The sequence below is a fragment of the Macrotis lagotis genome, chromosome X (genome assembly GCF_037893015.1).
Source record: "Macrotis lagotis isolate mMagLag1 chromosome X, bilby.v1.9.chrom.fasta, whole genome shotgun sequence".
Classification (NCBI taxonomy): Eukaryota; Metazoa; Chordata; class Mammalia; order Peramelemorphia; family Peramelidae; genus Macrotis; species Macrotis lagotis.
Window position 1 is genome coordinate 277,743,943 of NC_133666.1, and position 19,401 is coordinate 277,763,343.

Sequence of the window (19,401 nt, forward strand, 5' to 3'; positions counted from 1 at the left end):
TTCCTGACACAGACTGGTTTGGAGATTCTGGGCATCTTCAACTAGCTACAGGCAATTCTCTTAGATGATTACAGATCTAGAGGATTGTCCTCTTCCTATGAAACCACAAGACAGGTTTAAAAAAAAATTTTTAGTCTATCAACCAGGCTGCATTGCATTTACTATGGAAGGTACCTTTCTTTTCAGCAAAGCCTTAAGTGGATCCGAAGAAAATCCTTCCAAGTCCATTTTTAAATTGTACCTTAAAGGTTTAGCAATTTGCAGTCCTTATGGACTAGGTTGCAAAGCCAGGACTCGAATGGTTCGGAAAGCAAGAAGGACTCCAGATAAAAAGTTGGAAAGACTCATCTGAGTAGCACTTCAGGCTTCACTTTATTTAGGGTCTATTTGGGAGGCAGGTTATGAGCTAGAGGAGGGGCACCCAAATAATATTCTTTTAGCCCTTGAGTCTCCTTGTCGACATCAAACAGCTGCCTGGAGCTGTGGTCCTAACACGATCCCATTTGTCCCACTCTTCTGCGGGTGGAGACATTTTTTCCCTTCCATTAACCCCCGGGGGGTTTATTTAGCTGCAGAAAGTTTGGTGAACTTCAGTTCATTTTAAGGCCTGTTAACAGCAGGAAGAGTCCAGCTTACTGCCACAGAGGATTCAGTGCAACTTGGTGACATTAATGAGATCCAGATCCCCAGGCGAGACAACTGTGATCTTCCTTAACCTCAGTCCCACAGGGTGAGTATGTTAAAGCTTTTCATCCCTTGGCAGGGCCCTTCCCCTCCCCCATACCAGGCTCACAGCAAGCAAGGAGAAGGAGTGGGGGAGGGAAAAGAATTGTAGAAGCCGGCAGAAATTACTGTTCTAATTTAGCATTAGCAAGAATTTGTAAACCACCACTGAGCAGATAAAGCTAAGAGCTACTAACTGCAAACATAACCAAACAATAACCCCGTGACTGTTTAATGGATACCCTGATTAGAAACACAGAAGCCAGAAGCTGAAGCAGGGAGTAATAACGTGTTCAGAGAGAGCTTGACAGGACTCTTAAGCAAAATAAGCACCTCAGGAAGAAAAGAAGGAAAACGGTGCAAAAGGAAGAAGCGCAAATGCAGATTATCGGTTACTGGCTAAAGTATGCTGAAAACTGAACTGCATTTCTCATATTAATATATCAGAGTGACAGAAACAAAGAATTACTATTATAACTTAAAGAAACGTGTCCCATTTTTTTTATGCCCAACTGTAGGCAAAATTAAGGAGAGATCAGTCCTTCGTATGACCCTCTGCGTTCCAGAAATCTTCCAAAGTTCCATTCCATGTAGCTGACTCTTCTCACTCTTGTCTGTATTTGCATAATTCAAGAAATACTGTTGTATTTTTACCCCTGTGTCCACAGATAAGCCACTGCCATGATGACTTTCAAAACCAAGTTAAAATAATCACCTGCCAAAGACTATAAAGAAAAAAAAATGCTTACCAGCAACATTAGTAACTACTGCCTTTCTCCACTAAGGCAAACCACAATGGATAGCCAAAGGGGTGGGGTGGGGGGTCATTTTCTCTTAGTTACTAATTAGTAACCCTCTCTACTGATACATTTAAAGAAATTTATTGATGTTGTTGCTTTTGTTTTGATCAACACTGATCAAATAAGAAAATTAAAAGTAAGATAATGCAGTATTATATAAATCGAATTCAAAGAAAGTAACCATTCCTGACTATATGCAATATACATAGAGAGAACATCCAAATTTGCATATTCAGAGAAAGGAATTACTCAATCCAATATGCCAATACAAATTAAAATCATATTGAAAGAATTTCAGGTGAATAGGAAAATACAAATAAGTACTTTCAGCTCTTTCATTCACTATTTTCAGAAATTTTCCAATTCTTGTTTAGTGTAATAGGTTTATTCCTCACATTAAAATGTTTTATTTTTAATCCATTTATTATCTTAATTTTTGGTTTAATTTTTGTTCAGTATATATGCAGGAAAAAATTTTGAATAACTTATTTAAAGTGTGAAATTGCATTTAAAGTTATAGCAAAAATCCAAACAGAAGTTCCACACCCTGTTGGTAAAATGTAGTGTTTTCAAAACAAATAGGAGATTAAATAAAAGTGCTTTGAAATATTCAGTAGACATGATTTCAAATTGAAACAGCTGTTTTTCATCACGTGGTTGCTATTTGGTTAAAACCTTATTGGAAAGCTTAATATTTACAAAATAATTGGTTTGGGTATCTTAATGTCACTTGTGTTTCTTAAATGTTGGTACTAAATTAGTATCAAATGTTCTTAAAATATTGATTCTTCTAATTGAATTTTTCTTAGCAGTAATACCAATAGCTAAACTGGACAAAGTAATAGATTGATTTCTAAGAATCAGTAGCTATCTTTCCAGTGAGCATGCCTGTGTTGATAAGTAGGTCTGGTTCCATGTCAGAGTATGCCAGCTGAGCACAAACTAGTTTTTGTCAGAGATTCTGTCTGCCATTAAAGTCTGTCATAGTAAAGAAATATATATTATCACAGTACTCTCGAACAGCTTTTCAAAGTAAATAATCTTACTTTGAGCATTTATCTTGGAGTTTCAGATAAAACAGTCTAAATGTATGAAGAGTTAATGTGATCCCTGTAATTTAGCACCTTTGCAATACTGAAATTGTAAGGAACAGATAGCTTAGTGGTTTCAGATGTTAGCTTTTAATGAGCCAGGATGGGTTTCTTTATGACACCAGTTTATCTAATTTACTAGCTTTGTAGTTCATTATTTTATTATTTTGTTGCTGATAGAGGAGCTTCCTTAACTTTTTTTTTTCCTTTCTCTTTTTATTGCCTTATTGGTTTTCCTTTAGGGAAGATAGGGCCATCCAGTTGTGCATTAGATATACATATCTGCATTATATACCTTAAGTCCCACTTTCTATGACTCAATTTATGTGAAATGGATTTTTAATGAAGTTAGAAAAATTGGCCTCATGCTTTGTAAGCATCTGTCAAAGTGCATTAAAATTTCTTGAGATAGTTTAAAAAAGGAGTGAATGCTTTGTGGTTCTCAAATTATGAAAACAGAAAAGAAAAATGCATTAGTGAATTTAAATTACTGTATCAGGAAACTAGATAATCTTTTATAATGTAGCTTTTTACTGATCATTCAAATGAGTAACATTCTTAAAAATTGTGAACTGACTGTACTTTTTGATGGTCAAATTTAAAAAAAAATACAGAATAGGAGTTTTCTCTGGATTCTGATCATTAAGGCCAAGTAACTGCATGTAGTAGTCTTCTTATTGATGATAAATTCACTTAAGTAATGCTGCAGAAACTTTTTTTTTGGAAACAAGTTCCTGGTGTACAATCCTTGAACTTAAGAGCTGGATGAGACCTTGGACACTAATTAGTACAACTAAGTGACTTCTGAAGCTACTTTCAATGTTTTGATTTGGGGTAATAATCCAAACCTCTCTAGGTAGTAGTGTAGTGGATAAAGTATGAATGATGAACTTGAGAAAACCAGAACTGGAATCCTTTTATCTTAGTTCCCTTATTTGGAAAAATTTGGTTCATAATAGCAGTTAACTCACCAATTCATAGTTGTCAGAATCAATGAAAGAAATTCTAAAGTATTCTGAAATTTTTAAAGTATTATATGAATACTATTATTAGTTTTTGGTTCTTTTTCTTTTATCTTTTTTTTTTTTTTTGCTACATTCATTTCCAACCCTCTCTTCTATTGAAAACATTTTCCCTTACAACAAAGATTCTAAAAATAAGGATACACAGCAAAGTCAATCATTAATGCATCCCTCACATTTGACAGCATATTCACAATCTACACCCATATTCCTCCAATTGTATATATAGCAAAATCACAGAATTTAAAAGTTGGAACTTCAGCCCTCATCTAATTCCAACCCTATGGAAAGGAAGATCCATTATACCCTAGGCCCCCTTTCTTTAATGTTATAATATGAAATGATTTTTTATTCTTATATTTCTGATTTTGCTTCCTTCACTTAGCATCAATTCATTTAACTCTTTTCATGCTTTTCTGAATCCTTTTTATTTGTCACTTCAAAATATACATAAATACTCTCATCAGTTTATATACGTTTTATTTCTAATTCTGTGTTGCTATGAATATTTGGGATGTATGAGACCTTTATATCTTTCTTTGATCACCTTGGGTGTCTTGATGAACATATTAGTCAGTTAAAAATTTAATTCCTAATTGATTTCCATAATAGTTGAACCAGTCCTCAGCTACAACAATCTTAGGTTATCATGACTTTCTTTCCATAGCCCATCTAATTTTAAATCTTTTCTTTTTTTCCATCATTCCCAATTTTGGGAGTATGAAGTGAAATCTCAATTGTTTTGCATTCTGTTTCTCTTCTTGATTTGGTATAAGCCTTAATTTAGCTTTTAATGGTTTTCACTTCTTTTAAAAGCTGTTTTTATTCTTTAAGGAACAAAAGCCCCTTTATTTTAAAGAAATTATTATTGTTATTCAATTGTTTCAATCATGTTGGACTCTTCATGACCCTATTTGAGGGGTTTTTTTGGTAAAGATACAGAATGGTTTGCATTTCCTGCCCCAGGTTATTTTTCAAATGAGGAAACTGAGGCAGGCAGAATTAAGTGACTCACCTAGGATCATATAGTTAGGAAGTTTCTGAGACCCAAACACTTCCTCCACAGCAGCATCTAGCTCATCCCAAAGAAACTGAGTCAGAGAGAAATGATTTTCTTTGAATCAATGAAAAGAATTAGGTTTGGAGTCAGATCTGAGTTCAATCCGAGCTTTACCATATTCTATATGAACAAATCATGTTGCCTTTCTGAGCCTCAGTTTCCTCAACTATGAAATGAGTGGGGTTTGGACCAGATAACCTTCCTATTCTAATACTGTGATCTTTTTATTCCATACTTAATAAAATGCTAAGTTCATGGACTACTTCATAGATTTATATCTCCTTTTGGATTCAGAAACACATCTTGGCAGATATCAAATTGGAAGGTGGCACCTACTAATACAGAAAAATTAGTTTCCTTTTCTGGACAGTTTCACATTTTCTTTTAATTACATTTGTTATAGGAATTACTGTATAACAAAGTATGAGCTCTGCCTACAGTCTTAACAATTTTACATGATAGGCATCTATAATCAAAATGACCATCTCATAATAGAAGCTGCATGAAAAATGTGAACTCCCACTAGTGAGTCTTATGCTGCATCTGGACAACTGAATTATTGTTGTTTTCTTAACCCCCAGCTGTCTTTGGCAACCCTATCCACTTAGTTATTTTTTGCCTGCAGTAAATGTCCTCTAGCTCAGAACATAAGGAACACAAAGAAAGCCCAGTGATCAACAGGGCTTAGCTTAATTTGAATAGTTGTGTGTAGGATCACAGAATCTCGGCATTAGAAGGGACTTTAGAGGTCATCTAGTGCAAGTGATACCTGACCAAGACATTCTTCAGCAAAATTCCCAACCTGTGATTGATCATCTAATCTTTGCTTGAAGATCTCTAGTAAATGGAAGCCATTGCCTCCTGACTTACAGCCCCATCCCACTACTGAGTACCTGTCAGGTTTTCCTTCTGTCATCGCAAAATTTACCTCTCCTTGAATTCTATCAATTCATCCTATTGGTACCTTAGAAATTAAATAGGCCAAATTTTCTTTCTCTTCCACATGAGCTTTTTCATAAATAGGATATGAAGCCTACTTGTACTACTTCCATGAGCATTACAAAGGCCATGTATATAGAATGTTTTGCAAACTAAAATTCTAAGCATTTGTAGCATATTCCCATGATTATGAGATAATTTGAGTGGAAGATAGAGTGCTGACCTTGAAGTCAGGAAGACATGAAATCTTATCCTGCCTCTAATCCATATAAACTGGGTGACCTTGGGCAAGCCATTTAATTTCATACACTTGAGACAATTCTTTAGATTTAACTAATAAATTATAGGTAGATTGTCAAACTGGGGGGAAGCTGTTCCACAATGCAAATCCTTTAAATCTCCTTATAGTCACTCCTTAAAATCCTCAGTTATGGACATCTTTTTGCCATTGTGACTTTCAATCCTTTGCCATAGTAAAATAGTTGAGCACAGAGACTGACTTGTAGTCCTCTTAAGTAATTTCTTCACCCCAATAAAATGATTGAACTCTTCACCTTGAGACACCTTACAAAATAGCAAGAATAATAGATGAAAATAATTCCTCACACTTTCATAATGAGTTTTCAGTTTAGTCTCAAAAAGAGTGTCAGTCTCTCTCTCTCTCTCTCTCTCTCACACACACACACACACACACACACACACACACACACACACACACACACACACACACACACACACACACACACACAGAGAGCTGAGCGTTAAATATTGTCAGACTTCCGCCGTTTTATATGTAACATCAGAAAGAGAACTCCTGCCAGTGTTGTTCTCATGGATTTCATTATCATGTAGAGTTAATCAAAAACACTGCAACCTCAGGCAACTATCACCCTGAGATGAAAGTATTAAAGAGGGATAAAGCATCTGATTTGCTTGGATACTAATTAACCTAGAGAAGGCTCACACAATTAAAACAAAATTAACAAATTCGTCTGAGAAATGTTTTTTATAATACTAAAGTCATATACAATTAGCAACAACTTGACCAATCTATCACCTTTGCATGTGTTAAGTTTTACATTTCTTAGAGTTCACTATGGGGACAGCATAAACTTTCAGAAGGAAATGCTGAGATCTGCTAGCCAGTTAATTTTGTGGCATGGGGCAAGTCAAAAAAAGCTTCCTCAATATCCCTATCTGCAAATATAGCAAATATGTCTCAACTGTAAAATAAATAGTTTTTTAAAATCTGGGATGTTTAATATTTTTTGTTTGTCATGAACTCCTTTGCCACATTGGTGAAGTCAAATACTACTCTAGTTTACTACCTCTATTCATAAGTGAAAGAAATTCTCAATTTCAGTTAAAAGTTAGTGAAAATAAATGTGATTTTTTTTTCACATTCAAGTTCATGAACTCCCTGAAATCTATTCATAATCACCTTGGGAGTCCTAGTCTAAATTATTTCTGAGGATTCTTCTGATTTTCAAACCAAAACAGAAATCCAACTGCAGATCATTTAATATGCACTCCATTTGTTACAGTATGAAATAACATGTTGGGATGCCACACTGATCTTACTAAAAATGTCTACTGCTGAAATCTTCTGAATATAGTATATGATATCTATGGCAGTCCACAGACATAGCACAGAAGGAAAAGGCTTATATGCTGCTCCTTACCATGCCTTTGCTTTAGAAAGCAACTCTGACCTGGATTTGAATGCTGGAGAATGAGGCCAACTGAAGAACATAATCTGTTACAGGAATTGTTATGCTGTTGTGTTGCAGAAATTCTTTAGTTCCCATGCTCCTGATAAAGTGGCCTGGGCAATTTAAGGTTATTCTGTTGCAATAATTAATAATATATAGACCACTTTAAAGCCATTTTATTTGCTCAGCTTTCCATCACATGCAAACCAATACACATATACATTATTCATTTATGCCACATACTTCTCTGGTACTTAAATTATGCAGAATACAGAAAGACTGAGAAATAGAACTTACAAAACTCCAAGCTATTTATTCTAGGAGGGATTTATTCATTTGTTGATTGGCCACCTGATGATCCACAGTGAAATACATGCATGTAAGATTCAGTGCAGGCCAATATCACAGCAAAGAAAATGTAATTGGGTTAATGAAAACAACATTAGACATCTGTCTAAGCCAAATCACATTTTAATCAAATAAACCCAGACCTTATTATTAAAGACAAGTCCCTTCAATTAGAGAATTTTTTTTAAGTAACTTAATTGTATATGGAAAATGCGGTTTGAAAATATAAACACAATTAAAACAATTTGCTTTCGTCGTTTTGGTCAGCCTAGTTAGAAGGATCAAAGCCTCCCCGTGTATTTTAGATTAGATATTAACTTGAGGTTCTTTGTCACAATATTCCATTATGCTGGCCTGGAATGTTCTTACACAACAAGCATCTCTGTCTTTCTAGTCTTTAAAAAGTTTTATTTATGTTCTGTAAGGATATCTGTGGAAGGTGCTAGTCTCCAGTAGCCATGAGGTAGTTAGCCTAGCATTCACCTCAGAAAGCAGCACAGAGGATTTTCAGAACATTCCTCTTGTGAAAAAAAAAATAAATTCTCAAAAGACCCCTAATAGGAAACAGCAGGAATTCATTCTTTAGTTGCAAAACATTTATCATTTGCATCCCCTCCAACAAAAATCCAAAAGCCTAAATGAGGCCTTAGTTATTAATCGGACAAAAACAATCCAGGCAGGGGCCAGGTCTCAGTGTCATAGCTAGGAAACATAGGAAGTTGGGCTCTTTGGACTTGCAAGTCTCTCTCTGAGCAGTTTTTGTCCACCATGGTCAGGAAACATGAGGGAAGACTCCTAAATGGCCAGTCATCTCTGTTTGGTTTTTTTGATCACTGAGGCACACACAAGCCCTGGTTTGAGTAGAAAACCCTAAAGTAAGCCATTCTTCAGACAGTGAAATTCTAATCCCATTTTATTATGCTGTCAATGAGCTGCTGAGATTCTACTTTGCTTGTTAACATGATAGCAGACAGAGGAGAAGAAATAAAAAGTACTGGCCTGTGAAAGGCAAATCAAAGAGGGAGATTGAAGGGGATTCTCGAGTTACTCAGGTGAGTCTTGAAGGCTTAGCCAGTGACCCAGCCAATGGTCAGAATGTTGAAGGTTCCGTTTGGATGATCGGAACCTTAGGGCAGGGTATCCAAATGTCCTCACAAAAGGCTGAGAATTTGCAGTTTCTTTGTGAGCTTACTGCACAATAAACAAAAGAAGGGCATTTGATACTAACTAAACATAGAGAAGGAACAGACAATAACATTGTATAAACTTATTCAAGACACAAATCTTTATGCAGCATAGGAAGGACTGCAGGTTCCTAAGTTTCTTTGAGTGCAGGTTTTTAATCGCCCTTGGGGTGTAAAGCTATTGCTTTTTAACAGAAACCATACCCATTTACTCAGGTCTAAGCAGCGGCCAACATAAATTACCTGAGAACAGGATGCTGTTTTGATTCAGCAAAATTCCAATAAAATAAGAGGAAGTTGAGGTTTTATCTCAAGGGCTAAGGATTCGGGGAAAGAAGGAGGGAAAGACATTCCCCATGCACCTTTTATGGAAAACTCTGTACTTAGAGGAAAATCAATACTACCTCTTATATATGGTGACATTGATTCTTACAAACTATTTCTGTATCTCTTTCTTGTCCTACCATCTTCTCTCCTAAAACAAGCAAACAAAACAAACAAAAACTAATGTACCCTCAGATTAATTTATTATATTAATTCTTCTAATTATCAAGGCAAAACAATTGACCTGTAAATCTTCCTTAGTTCTTCTTTTATACCAGTGTAAATTTATAGCTTACTTCTTTTAAAGGACCTCTATTTGAATCACTTTCTTAAAGAAACAATATTATGAATTCCCTATAAACCTCTCCCCGCACACAACTCCAAATACATTTACGTTTTAGATTAAATCATATCTTACATGCTCTTTTGCAACTTGTAGAATTACTTTTATGAAAGCCAGCTGTACTAGACAAACTCTTGACTAGCAGTGCCATCTAGCATCTCAAAAAAAAAAAGTTGTGTAAGGTCTTTAGAGAATAATTTAGGGAAATGATAGGATAATGAATCTGATTTCTCACTGAAAAAAAATTCATTCCTTGTTGAGAAATAGAACAAAGTTAACAGAACACAGTTCTGAGAAATGCACTTAGGAACATAAGTATTCTATATGTCTTTCAGATGGTAAGCTGTGTTTCAAATTGTGTCATAGGGGACTACTCATTGAATGAAGCTATGATATTGAGAGAAGAATTGATAAATAATATCTTTGCCTCAATAAATTTTGTCTCTTGGCTTCTAAGGGATATGCAACCACAACAAACGTGTAACAAAAGGGCAACATTTCAAATCTGTAATGGTAAACATCTGGTTTAATGATTTTAATGACAAATCTTACAATTATTGATTGTATGACACAGAAAGGGGGGGTAAAAAGGCGGATTAAGACTCAGAATCACCAGGGACTTACTATATGATCTGTCATTTTGATAAGGTTTTCAGCTTGTTTGGGCTGCCAAATCTGTCCTCTTCCCACTCAAAAATAAATAAATTCTTATTTTGTCTGCTAAAATAATAATACCTTATATTTAGTCTTTCCTTGCAACATAACCTCCTCTCAGAAAAATAATGTATCATTATGTTCCATTTTACATATGAGAAAACAGAGTGGCTATCATTATAGAGCTTTTTAAATGTTAAAATCATCACCAAATCAATTGATTCTTTTCACATCTCACTCTTATTTTAAAAGAAAATAGAGTATTTAAATGCAGGGGGGGAGTGCAGAAGGAAATATAAATAGAACAATTTTGTTACTACTTTGTTAGACAGTATATTCATTTCTTTTCTAGTTGTGAATAACCAAGTTTACAATCCATTATAATTTTCTTTGCTGTTCTTAAAAACCTTGAAATGCTTGTTTGTATAGAATTTCACAATTTAAAAAAATTAAAAATTGTTTTATCTAGAACATGCTAATGACTAATCTGCAGTAGTTGTCTTAGTTAATTAAATATCTCCAAGTGCTAATGAAGATGAAGTCACTGATTTGATCTAAATATTGACCAAAGGAAAAAAGTGAATTCATGCTTACGTTATTCACTAACTTCATCCAGCTGCCTGGCATATGTGTGATGCTAATCACTAATAGTACCTGGAGAAAGAATATGACTAGCTCAAGATGAATCTATAATCACTAGCAACTCAAAACTAATGATCTATTGAAAGCATCTCAGTAATATCATTTTCATAAATAAAAGATAGTTTGTTGATAAAAAGTATACACATACACAATTTACATATAAACCAGGCATATGTTTTTACCTAAAATGTGAAATTCTACTAAAATAAATGTGTATAATCTATCTCTTCAGGGGCAGTAATGCAAATGATAGCTGTAAACAGGTTAACATTATCCACTATCGCTATTATCATTTCTTTTCTTCTAATTGTTATAAGATCCATCAAATATGGAATAAATCAAAATATAAATTCTTATTTAAATAGCAGTTCACATATCACAAAGAATTTCCTCACAACAATTTATCTTCCACCAATTCATTCAACATTAGTTTGGGGAGCAATAATCATGTCAGTTAATTGCCATATAGACTTTTCCAGTCTAAAATACCTGTCTGACCAACATTCTTTTATACGTTTTTCTTCCTTTATAAGAATGCAAATTTCCTGAGAGCAGGGGCTGCCCTTCTTTTGTGTCCTGAGCCTCAGTCTTCAGCATAGTGCCTGGAACATAATAAGCACTTTAATAAATCCTTGTATCATAAATTCATTCAAGAAAACTCCATATTAATGAAGTATATAATAGAATGTGATAGAATTGGTTTGGATCTCTCATTTGCCAAAGGAACAATTTGAAGAGGGGAAGAATTTTTTCATTGTAGTCAACAGGGAAAGCTTTATAAAGAAGGTTTCATGGAAGTAGACTATTGTAAGAAGATAAGTATTTTGAAAGGTGAGAAAGGAAAAAAAATAGAGTTCTTTCCCTGATGAAATTTTTAGTCTTCTATCTAGTGGTCATGTAGGATAAAGCCCTGGGTCTTAGAATTCTGACTTCCAGTCACTTTTCCTTGACCCCTACTTTGCACCAGTCTAGGGGACTTATATGTCTTTTGCCCCTTCACATTTCTTTACTTAAGAAAATTCTTAATCATAGAACCCCAGTCTGAAGCATGAGCCTCCTGAAGTTTCCCTCAGTTACCTTGGCTTCCTGAGTTCAGGGTCCTGCTCTACCCTGATCTTATTATTCTCCCACTATCTCCACAATATCCCTGTTCTCAACATATACTTCTTGCTTACTCTTTTACCAATTGCCTCCATAGTTTCTAAACAATAAAAGGATTTTTGGAACTTCATTTGTAACAGAAAAGAAAAGGTACAAATTTAGCAATATATATAACAGAAGATAATTAGAAATAGATATAATAATGTACCCAGTTGCAGACTGAATTATACCTAAATTTTGAACATTATCTTTGACTAGGATTAGCCTGGTTCATGATTCCTTCTGTACTAGGAGTCATATGTTCCCCTCAAGTTTCCAGATTAAAATGACATCTTCTCTTTGGAATAATTTGAGATTAATTTTGGAATTTACCCTCTTGAATGTTCCAAATTGAGCTCATTGGCCCATTTTCCCATTGGGCTTACTGTCAGCCAAACAGGAAGCAATCATGTTATTCCATCTATTCTTGGCAGTACTTTGCTTAGTTCTCTCTTCCCCCTTCAATATTTGTATTGAATGTGTGATTTCATCATGTGGTTGTACACTGTAAGGGTGCAGATCACAAAATAACCATGCCTGCCCATCCTGTGCAGATTTTATCCATGCCTTCCAATGGACACAATAGGGGTTTCATATGATGTTTGATAATCCCTCTTTGCTTTTACCTGACAAAAGTAGGATAATATTAGGACACATGGACTATCCACTGGTCATCCCTTGCTCTTGAAACATGATCAACTTAAGTTGCCAATCATACATTCCTTTGTTGACATTCTTTCCTTCAGCACTTCTTCAAAGTTCCTTATTTATTGTGTGTTAGACCTTACTTAGGCTTACCATGTCACTCTTCATCGATTTTCACAAGACATTTATTTTTAAGTTTTCAAAAACTAATGTTCCATGACATGCATCCATATGACAACACCAATATAATATTGATATTTTTAAACTGACATTTGTTGAGAGCTTAGGAATGAAGCTGTTCTGGTGTTTGCACTGAGTTCAGCCGCAATATCTCCAAGAGTTTACCAGGATGCCTAAGGAGGGACAAGCAAGTCCAGGTTAGAAATGGAGTAGGTGAAAGCTTCTAGCCTTATTTACAGTGAGGTGAAGTCTGTGAGTGAAAAAGGGAGGTATCTTCTGTCTTGAAAAAAGAAATTGAAAATATTTACTTGTGAATTTTGCTGGAACTCTTTAAACTTTTAACATTTGAAATTTGACAGGTAAATTCTGCATATTTCTGGAATATTTTTGTCATTTTATATTAATAAGACATTCTATTTTTCCTTTAACTGAAAACTGAAAGGCTTTGTTTTCTGGAAAGTTTTATTCCACAAGAATGCAATGTAGCAAATACTTTGCCTATCATTTAAATGTAGATTTTTAAATATGTAGTTATTTTATGTTATAAATGTGGAATTCACATTTTTTCCCATAAAGCAGGAAAAAAATGAATAGACTATTTCATTACAGGAAATGTGGCAAGTTTTCTATATTGGATACTTCAGCTAATTAAATCTTCATATTTTTCTTTCTTTTTATTCTAGGAGTAGACTAGAGGTAGAGAGGAAAGAGACCTTTCTTCCTTTCTTCCCCAAGCCTTTCTCATATTGAATGATGGTTCCAAAGATAGAAAAGAGAAACTACTTATATTGAAAACTGAATTATCACATTAATAAGTCTCTAGGGGAGGCTAGGTGGTGCAGTGGATAGAGCACCGGCCCTGGAGTCAGGAGTATCTGGGTTCAAATCCGGCCTCAGACACTTAATAATTACCTAGCTGTGTGGCCTTGGGCAACCCACTTAACCCCATTTGCCTTGGGAAAAAAATACAAAACCCTAAAAAAAAAAAAAGAAGTCTCTAAAGAGCTGAGCCATTTATATAGCCTTCACCAAAGTATAAAAATAGAATTTTTTACAACCTCATCAGCAAATGTATATGTTACAAATAGACTTATATTGGTATCATTAAGGGATGATTGTTGGTTGACTACAGCTAGGTCTTCCTTAATAAACCTAATAAATTTTCCTGAGGTGATTACATTATTTGCATTTTCACTGCATATTTCCATTAGTCTGGAAAAAGTTACCATATTTTGCATAATTATAACTTGAAATAATCTAAATTCAAATATATGCCACCACATAGGTAATTCATTAGTCTCACTAACTGGGACTTAACAATATGTCATTGCTGACCTTTTTTAAGAATTACAAATGTACCCTACTACTTAGTATTGAGAGATTTTTAATGGGGATCAAGAAAGGTCTACCCTTTTGTCAAATTTCATATTGAGTAATGGCAAGAAAAACTTATCCTAAGGTGAAGAAAGCCTGTAAACTAGTGAGAGTTAATTATGACTATTTCTTAAAAAGTTACATGATTACAGTCCCTTTGAGCTTAACCTATAATGGTCCTTAATGTTTATTTTCCCCTTTATCAAACATGTTTAATAACATCAGACATTTGTTTCCCAGAGACATTTGGGGTCCTTAGAAGAGCTTTGCAATTTTCCAAATGCAATAGAGCAAGCTCCCTTTTTGTTCAATCAGATCTTCACTGTGTCCCTATTTATTATTTTTGCTTTGTTTTGTTTTGCAAGGCAATGGGGTTAAGTGACTTGCCCAAAGTCACACAGCTAGGAAGTTGTTAAGTGTCTGAGGTCGGATTTGTACTCAGGTCCTACTGACTCCAGGGCCGGTGCTCTATCCACTGCACCATCTAGCTGCCCCTTTAATTATTCTTGATATACATTTCTGAATATTGCTGCAAAGGAGTTGTTTTGACAAATACTAAGCCAGATACTGTGGTAAGTACTTCAAAAATATTATCCTCCCTACACTCCTGTGAGGTAGGTGCTATTGTTGTCCCCATTTACAGATAAGGAAACTGAGACAGACAAAGATTAATTGACTTTCCCAGGGTCACACAGTTGATCAGAGTATGGGACAGGATTTGCACTCAGATCTTCCTAAACTTAGAAGTCCAGGACTCTATTCATTGTACCACTGAGGTACTACAAATAGAAGTTCATTCCCACTAGGATGAAAAATTCAAGAAGGGAGATCATATTCAATTAGTCTATATTTATTTTGAATAGAGTTCCATTTATAAGAGTTGAATGAAAAACTTCTTGTGTTTAATTGTTTTGTTTTTGATTTTTCAGTTCTAGTGCCTTTGTATTACTGCAAGTACAAGAAGAGAGCTTAATACATGTTTGTTCACTGTCTGATTGACCAGAGAAAGTCTCATGGAAGGGGTTGTACTGAGCAAAGCCTTGAAGAAAAGAAATGAATTGAATCAGCAGATTTGTGGGGAGCAAACTATTCCATCTCTCTGTAAGAAATTTAACAGATCTGTAATTATGTGGAAAATAACTATACAAATCTTGCTCAAATATGTTGAACACATTTACAATTCTAATTTCCAGAGAATACAACAAGAATTTGTGAAGATGATGGGTGATTTTTAATAGGATTTCAACCTTATCCAAGAGAATGTAGCAAAAAGAGAATGCATAACCACACATATTTGAACTTTAAAGAAAACAGAGTAGGGAATTTAAAAGATCTTACCAAAAAGGGAAATCGTTTTTCCCAAACTTAGTCTCTTGCTTCAGTCTTCCCTTTATGGACATTATTATCAGCATAGGGGGTAGTCGGCCTTAGAATTCATTTTACTTTACAAATAGTCAACATGACATTTTAATTTTTTGTACTCACTTTTTTTAAAATATTAAGAAGTCAAATGTATACATTTAATTATAAAGCAATCAATCTATAGATATTTTCAAGTAATTACCCTAGCAAGGTAGTTGACATATATATTAATTATCTCACCTGCTTCTTATAATAGCCCTGTGAGGTAGCTAGAAAATATCCACATTTTACAGGTAAGCAAAACAAGATTCATGGAGTTTAAGTGATTCATCTTAGGTCACAGAGCTAGAAAGTGGCAGAGGAAGATTCAAATCCATTTTTCCTGATTCCAAATATGGTGTACTTTCAGCTTTCTTTCTCAATTTATTAGTTTTAACTTTTTCACAAAATGTCTATGTCATACACCAAGGTATACCTGTACCTGAAAAGAGTTATTGAATCACTCTTAATCTTTTCTTTTTCAAGCTAAATAATCAGCATTCCATTAACCTTTCCTCTTAGATTCCATTTTCTAGCCCTTTAATCATCTTTGTAGTTTTCCTCTGAGCCCTCTCCAATTTCTGCATGTTCCTCTCAAGATTTGGAGCCCAAGATTCAACATCTTACTCTATTTAGGCTCTGACTAGTGCAGGATTACCTCATGGTTCACTGTTACTGTTTTCTAAAAAGAAAAAAAAAGAATGCTATCTATGGTGACATAGTTTTCTGTGCTGTACACACCATTAAGGTTGCACATATAGACAGAGAAGAGTTTAGCAATGGATTCAATTAAGGTTCCCATAGTATCAGTAATTTACCCATGCTGCACATAATTGCTCAATTCTTCCAGTAAATACTATGCATTTGCCTTGTCAGATGTAGATCCCTTCAAAACTAGTGGGAGCCACATGTGAATAGGGGAAATACTACAATAATTAAATCCATGATGTTTTCATAACTCTGCAGGGCTCATCACCTCCATGCTTCACACTGTTTTGGTAGTGGTGGGTAGTGCTAGTGATTATCTTTAAAGGAAAAAAAAAAAGAAATGGTGACTTTAAACTATCCATACTAGAATAGCATGGAGTTCACTTCTCTCATTTATGGAAATAAAGTTATGGAAAAATCAAAGACATACCAAAAGACCAAATCTAGCATTTCATTTGTCTTCCAGAAAGTAATACAAAATTAACATTTGTAATTTGGATTCTTGTAGCCTTGATTCATAATAGCTAACATTTTGTAAGATTTATTATTGGCAAATCATTTTCATAGTCATGATATTCTTTAATCCAAAAGTACAAGAGAAGTAAACGCTAATTATTCACCTCTAACAAATGACAAAACAAGTCTTAGAGGAGTTAATTCAATCAACCAAATACACTAGCATTTATTTGATGTTAACTATATGCTAAACTCTGTGATAAGTGATAGAGATAGAAAGAACAAAAGCAAAAAACAGACCCTTTCCTTCAGGACTTTACAGTTTGATAGTGGAGACAATGTACATATAGATTCATGCAAGATACAAACAGAGTGGAGACAAAGTTATCTTAGAATTTCACTAACATTTGGGCAAGTATGAAAATGTGGCATTTGAAATGGTTTTGTTTTTTTTAATGTTATTTTATTTTTCCGTTTATATTCAAATATCATTTTCAGCAATCATCTTTTTGTAAGCTTTTAAGTTCCACATTTTTTTCTATTTCCTTCTCTTCCTCTCCTCTCTCCATGATAGAACTGTTTTCAGATGAAAAAGTTAAAGACATCTTTAGTCTTATGAAAGATTGCTTTAAATCATTTATGCTGCTTTGAAGGAAGTCAGGGATACTAAGGAATGATCAGGAAGAAAAGCAGTGCAAGGTAGAAGGTAAAGTCAGTGCAAAGGCAAGAAAATAAAAGTAACGAACAACAAATAAGCTCCTGTAGCTATATTGTAAAGTAAAAGAAGGGCACTGATGGTTAAGAAGACAAGAAAGGTAGGAAGGATCCAGATTTTAAAGTGCTTTACATGCCAGTGAACTTTATGTTTCATTCTAGAAGTGGTAGCAGGCTACTGGAGATTTGAGTAGAAAATATGACATGGTCAGATCTACAGTTTGGGGAAAATCATTATGATAGCTGAGAAACTTTTGACGTGGTTCTAAAAGAATGGATAGGAGTAAGGAGATAATTGAGGCAAGGAGACCAATCAGGTTATTGCAATAGTCCATATGAGGATAATGAGTCCCTGAATAAGGGTAGTAGCTATGTAAATGGAGAAAGGGGGGGATATTTATGAGAGATAACGTATGTGGAAGGAGAAATGCCATGATTTGGCAAGAAATTCAATGTGAGAGATGAGTGAGACTAAGGAATAATGAATGATAATTGAGTTTATGAACCTGCATAACTATGATGTGGTGGTATCCTTTTGAATATTCAGAAAAATTGGCTTGTCTAAGGTCATATGGTTAACAAATGGTAGTGCCAGGTGTCCAATTTTGGTTCTCCTGATTCTATTTCATTTGACAGATTTCTGGTGATTTTGCTCTCAACTGTGTGGTTGGGCCTATGTTATTCATCATTTTTATCAGTAATTTGGATAAAGATACATATGTTGTGCTTATCAGATCTGAAGATGATATAAAGCTGGAGGAATCAGCTAAACATATTAGATGACAGAAGCAAAATTCAATAAGACTTTGACAAGTTAGAGCAGTAATTTCCAAAATTTATTCTCAATTCCATTGGTAAAAATTTTTGCGCCAATCACCCAAAATGAAAATGTTGAATTATTTCAAAAGTATATGCATGTATGACCATAGAAATTATTGTATGCATTATAAAATTTCAACAGAAACATACATTTATAAAAAAACAGGAAAGAGAGGTGACATAACATTTCATCTTTGATTCCCCAGTAAGTTAGTGGAGTTTATTGATGAAAGGAGTGATAAGGATAGATCTGCACTTTAGGAAAATCATTTGGGCATCTTTGTGGGGGTTGAATTGGAGAGGGGAGAGATCTGAGGAAGGAGGTAAGTCCAATTAGGAAACTGTTACAATGGTCTAGATGAAAGATAATGAGAACTGATGGTGTAAGGGTGAGGGCAGTTGTATAAAGGGCGGTTGTACAAATAGGGGAAAAGGGACATGTAGTAGAGATGTAGAGATGTAGAGGTAGAATCAAATATTTATCAATTTCATTTGCTAGTTAGGATAAGGGAGAGTAAGCATGGTGGTGTCCTATACTGTAATAACAAAGTTTCAAAGAGGGCTGTATTTTTAGAAGAAAGATAATATGATGAAATATGTGAACATTTCCAACCCAGTAGTTTCACTTTCTCTAACCAAAAGAGAGAGAGAGAGAGAGAGAGAGAGAGAGAGAGAGAGAGAGAGAGAGAGAGAGAGGCTTACTTTGCAGTCACTGTCCTAGAGCAGAGGGTTAACTATGTAGCCACAAGATGACTGTGGAAAGGTAGGGTAAGGTGGGATGAAAATTTTCTGAATATCACTTGTACAGCTGTTGCTGTAGATGCCTGATAGTGGTTAGGTGATAACTGTGTGAGAATGCTATGTCTCATTCAAAAGTCCAGAAGTTAGTAAATTGCATAGAGGATGATAGATGTAGGGTGATTGTTATGGTATTAAAATAGATGTAGTAGTGTTGGAAGCAGTCCCCATGATTGGTTATCATGGGGATAGGGGAATACAATCCATTTAATTGGTTATCATTCATCTCTTGATGTTAGACTAATGATGGGTAACAGAATAGAGTTAAATACATTAAGATGAATTTCCATATATATATATATATATATATATATACATATATAT

General features: G+C 34.6%; 1 long non-coding RNA gene across 1 annotated transcript in view; it reads left to right on the forward strand.

Moving 5' to 3' along the window:
* Positions 1-209: 209 nt before the first annotated feature.
* LOC141500506 (uncharacterized) overlaps positions 210-19,401 on the forward strand; it is a 31,955-nt gene continuing 12,763 nt past the window's right edge. The window contains exons 1-2 of the long non-coding RNA XR_012471946.1: positions 210-730; positions 15,111-15,282. This is a non-coding gene — a long non-coding RNA (uncharacterized LOC141500506). The remainder of the gene's footprint in view (positions 731-15,110; positions 15,283-19,401) is intronic.